We start from the raw sequence: 5,625 nt of genomic DNA, 5'->3' as shown, positions 1-5,625 counted from the left end.
GTTTGGTGGTGAGGAACCTAATGAAGTTCAACAAGGGCAAGTGTAGGGTGCTGCACCTGGGGAGGAATAACCTAGAACTCTAGTTCTGCAGGGTGTGAATAGAAACTAGGGTGCTGCACCTGGGGAGGAATAGCCCCCTGCACCAGGACAGGTTGGGGCTGACCTGCTGGAGAGAAGCTCTGCAGAAAATGACCTGGGAGTCCTGGTGGACAAGAAGTTGACCATGAGGCAGCAATGTGCCCTTGTGGCCAAGAAGGCCAATGGTCCCCTGGGGTACATTAAAAAGACGGTGGCCAGGAGGTCGAGGGAGGTCATCCTCCCCCTCTACTCTAGCCTGGTGAGGCCCCATCTGGAGCACTGGGTCCAGTTCTGGGCTCCCCAGTTAAAGAAGGACAGGGAACTGCTGGAGAGAGTCCAGCAGAGGGCTACGAAGATGACCAAGGGAATGGAGCATCTCTCTTACTTGTGAAGATGAGAATGGGAAATAACAGAAAAAGAAGACAGGAGACAAACAGATTACCAGAGCCCCTGAAGAAATGTTAGGGCAGCAAAAGAAAAACGTTTTTTCAGAATGAGAAGTTCTGCTTAAATGCAGGGCTAGACCTGGCCAATGCAAATCAGCCTGGACCAAAGAGAAAATAGTCCCATGGTCAGGGGCACCCACAGAAATGTGTCAGGTGGTGACTCACCAACCACAAATTGAGACAATGGAATACATTTATCATGTTTCCTTAGTTTACTTATTTCCTCTTGTTACTTGAGTCTAAAGTGAGTTCTTCTTTGGAATCCCACAGAAAGTTTTAGCGTACCATGGGCTATTCTGTTCACACCCTCTAGTTCTGCAGGGTGTGAATAGAACCTTTTTTTTCACTCCACTGATGTCCACTTTCACTCACAAATCCCTCCACGTAGATAGAAATACTTGGACAAGATAAAGAATGTCTGAAATCACTGTTAATGTGGGAGTGGGGTACAAAACAAGGGTTGTCTTTCATAATAAATGATTACAGCAGCAAGTAACAAAACCAGTGCAAATCTAAAAACCAGCTCCTGCCATTACAAAAATTTTATTTTTCTTTACACCAACTACTATTTATAATTCTAGGTTGGGTCTTCTGCACAATATTTTTCTTTAAAAATAAATCATATTAAACAAAATGGAAACGAACTCAGCCTTCTTGTACGTTGTGATCAGTGGCGCAGAGTCCAGTTGGAGGCCCATAATAACAGTGTTCCCCAGGGGTCAGTACTGGGTCTGGTCTTGTTCAATGTATTCATCAATGACCTGTATGAGGGGCCAGGGTGGACCCTCAGCATGTTTACTGATGGTGCAAATCTGGGAGGAGAGGCTGACACACCAGAAGGCTGTGCTGCCATTCAAGGAGACCTGGGCAGGCCAGAGAGTTTGGTGGTGAGGAACCTAATGAAGTTCAACAAGGGCAAGTGTAGGGTGCTGCACCTGGGGAGGAATAGCCCCCTGCACCAGGACAGGTTGGGGCTGACCTGCTGGAGAGAAGCTCTGCAGAAAATGACCTGGGAGTCCTGGTGGACAAGAAGTTGACCATGAGGCAGCAATGTGCCCTTGTGGCCAAGAAGGCCAATGGTCCCCTGGGGTACATTAAAAAGACGGTGGCCAGGAGGTCGAGGGAGGTCATCCTCCCCCTCTACTCTAGCCTGGTGAGGCCCCATCTGGAGCACTGGGTCCAGTTCTGGGCTCCCCAGTTAAAGAAGGACAGGGAACTGCTGGAGAGAGTCCAGCAGAGGGCTACGAAGATGACCAAGGGAATGGAGCATCTCTCTTACTTGTGAAGATGAGAATGGGAAATAACAGAAAAAGAAGACAGGAGACAAACAGATTACCAGAGCCCCTGAAGAAATGTTAGGGCAGCAAAAGAAAAACGTTTTTTCAGAATGAGAAGTTCTGCTTAAATGCAGGGCTAGACCTGGCCAATGCAAATCAGCCTGGACCAAAGAGAAAATAGTCCCATGGTCAGGGGCACCCACAGAAATGTGTCAGGTGGTGACTCACCAACCACAAATTGAGACAATGGAATACATTTATCATGTTTCCTTAGTTTACTTATTTCCTCTTGTTACTTGAGTCTAAAGTGAGTTCTTCTTTGGAATCCCACAGAAAGTTTTAGCGTACCATGGGCTATTCTGTTCACACCCTCTAGTTCTGCAGGGTGTGAATAGAACCTTTTTTTTCACTCCACTGATGTCCACTTTCACTCACAAATCCCTCCATGTAGATAGAAATACTTGGACAAGATAAAGAATGTCTGAAATCACTGTTAATGTGGGAGTGGGGTACAAAACAAGGGTTGTCTTTCATAATAAATGATTACAGCAGCAAGTAACAAAAACAGAGTGCAAAAATTTTATTTTTCTTTACACCAGCTACCATTTCTAATTCTAGGTTGGGTCTTCTCTTCCTGTTTTACCACTATTTGCCAGTCTCTGAGTTCACATCTTCACTCTTTCTGGTTTAACCTACTCTGTCTGTTCCTCTCTTCACAGTTGTCTTCCACATCCTTGGTGACATCAGGTTTTGAACATGTAAAATGTCCAGTTTAAGCCCCCTTGAGAATCACAGAATTATAGGGGTTGGAAGGGACCTCTGGAGATCATCTAGTGCAACCTCCCTGCAAAAGCAGTTTCGCCTAGAGCAGGCTCGACAGAATCACATCCAGGTGGGTTTTGAATATCTACAGAGAAGGAGACTCCACCACCTCCCTGGACAGCCTCTGCCAGGGCTCTGCCACCCTCGAAGTAAAGAAGTTTTTCCTCATGTGGAGGTGGAATTTCCTGTGTTCCAGCTTGTGTCCATTGCCCCTTGTCCTGTCACCAGGCACCACTGAGAAGAGTCTGGCCCCATCCTCTTGACACTCCCCCTTTAGATATTTATAAGCATTGATAAGATCCCCCCTCAGCCTTCTCTGCTAGAGGCTAAACAGACCCAGGTCTCTTGGCATTTGGCATAGTACACTCATCAAAATTCTTTCCTTTCGCAGAGAGATTAATTACCATACTCATTATTTAATCCCAACAGTTACACAGGTTAATAACTGTTCCTTGGTTCTTCTTCTGGCTGAAGCACAGCACTGCATGTATGATGTGTGTTAACGTGACGGGATTTCTGTATGGCAGTAAATACACAGGCTAGACAAAGCTGTACCAGAAATGGTTACGGAATATGTATTAAGCTTCTACAGGCATAATGATCTTAATTTTCAAGTTTAGCTAAAAGTTCATCTTCAAATAGAAACACACTCCCACACCAGAGTTTCCAAAATCCATTTTCAGATCTGAATCTGCTTTTCACAATTTTTTTCTTTAAAAATAAATCATATTAAACAAAACAGAAATGAACTCAGCCTTCTTGTATGTTGTGATCAGTGGCGCAGAGTCCAGTTGGAGGCCCATAATAACAGTGTTCCCCAGGGGTCAGTACTGGGTCTGGTCTTGTTCAATGTATTCATCAATGACCTGTATGAGGGGCCAGGGTGGACCCTCAGCATGTTTACTGATGGTGCAAATCTGGGAGGAGAGGCTGACACACCAGAAGGCTGTGCTGCCATTCAAGGAGACCTGGGCAGGCCAGAGAGTTTGGTGGTGAGGAACCTAATGAAGTTCAACAAGGGCAAGTGTAGGGTGCTGCACCTGGGGAGGAATAGCCCCCTGCACCAGGACAGGTTGGGGCTGACCTGCTGGAGAGAAGCTCTGCAGAAAATGACCTGGGAGTCCTGGTGGACAAGAAGTTGACCATGAGGCAGCAATGTGCCCTTGTGGCCAAGAAGGCCAATGGTCCCCTGGGGTACATTAAAAAGACGGTGGCCAGGAGGTCGAGGGAGGTCATCCTCCCCCTCTACTCTAGCCTGGTGAGGCCCCATCTGGAGCACTGGGTCCAGTTCTGGGCTCCCCAGTTAAAGAAGGACAGGGAACTGCTGGAGAGAGTCCAGCAGAGGGCTACGAAGATGACCAAGGGAATGGAGCATCTCTCTTACTTGTGAAGATGAGAATGGGAAATAACAGAAAAAGAAGACAGGAGACAAACAGATTACCAGAGCCCCTGAAGAAATGTTAGGGCAGCAAAAGAAAAACGTTTTTTCAGAATGAGAAGTTCTGCTTAAATGCAGGGCTAGACCTGGCCAATGCAAATCAGCCTGGACCAAAGAGAAAATAGTCCCATGGTCAGGGGCACCCACAGAAATGTGTCAGGTGGTGACTCACCAACCACAAATTGAGACAATGGAATACATTTATCATGTTTCCTTAGTTTACTTATTTCCTCTTGTTACTTGAGTCTAAAGTGAGTTCTTCTTTGGAATCCCACAGAAAGTTTTAGCGTACCATGGGCTATTCTGTTCACACCCTCTAGTTCTGCAGGGTGTGAATAGAACCTTTTTTTTCACTCCACTGATGTCCACTTTCACTCACAAATCCCTCCACGTAGATAGAAATACTTGGACAAGATAAAGAATGTCTGAAATCACTGTTAATGTGGGAGTGGGGTACAAAACAAGGGTTGTCTTTCATAATAAATGATTACAGCAGCAAGTAACAAAAACAGAGTGCAAAAATTTTATTTTTCTTTACACCAGCTACCATTTCTAATTCTAGGTTGGGTCTTCTCTTCCTGTTTTACCACTATTTGCCAGTCTCTGAGTTCACATCTTCACTCTTTCTGGTTTAACCTACTCTGTCTGTTCCTCTCTTCACAGTTGTCTTCCACATCCTTGGTGACATCAGGTTTTGAACATGTAAAATGTCCAGTTTAAGCCCTTCATTCTCTGGCTTCTTTGCCCCTTTTTTCCCTTTCTCTATGATTTAACTCAATAACTATCAAAGCAGACATAATAGCAGCTCCTTTTTTATTGCCCAGTGGCCTGATGCTCCTGGCTTTCTTTCAATCATTAGCTTTTCAAGCCACCATTTGATTTCTACTAGTATCTTTATCCACTATAATTCTTGCAAACTTCATTCAGCATCAGAGTTCCTGACGTATAGATTATTTTATACCCAATTCTCCCTCCTGTCTTTTTATTTATGTCTATTAAGACACTGATTCCTGCCTCAGGTTCTACAGCCTCAGTCCTATGTCTCTCTACAGAGTTCATCATTCTTGCCTAAGTTTTAAATCAAAGTCAGATTCGTCTGGTTTAGAAACCCTTCAGCTACTGAGTAAGCTGGGAGAAATCCCATAACCATGCTGAATAAGAAATTCCCCTTTTTCATCAGTTATCCTGCCCTCCCCCTTCCCTCCTCCCCCTGCCATTATTCCTACTTTTCTCCACATCAGACAATCCTATTACAGTTGTACAGTTGCTCTTCTACATTTCACCTTCTCTTTTCTTGTTTTGATCGGCACTTAAATTTTCACTTAAATTAAAAAAAATAAAAATACTGTTTTTTTAAAAGCCTGATAATGTTCTTTCATGAGTATCAGCTTTGCACTGTCCTGAATGCACTCAGACAGTAAAATGCAATCACCATGTACTATACAAATGAGGAAAAAAAAATCCCAAAGCATTATAAAGATTTTTAAATATGGTTACTAATTTCAAGATACCTAGTCATTCACTGTATGCATTTACACAGCATTGCTGAAGAAGAGTGCTTCTT

Source organism: Calidris pugnax, unplaced genomic scaffold, assembly GCF_001431845.1.
Source record: "Calidris pugnax isolate Ruff unplaced genomic scaffold, ASM143184v1 scaffold105, whole genome shotgun sequence".
NCBI lineage: Eukaryota > Metazoa > Chordata > Aves > Charadriiformes > Scolopacidae > Calidris > Calidris pugnax.
This window is presented reverse-complemented; position numbering follows the sequence as displayed.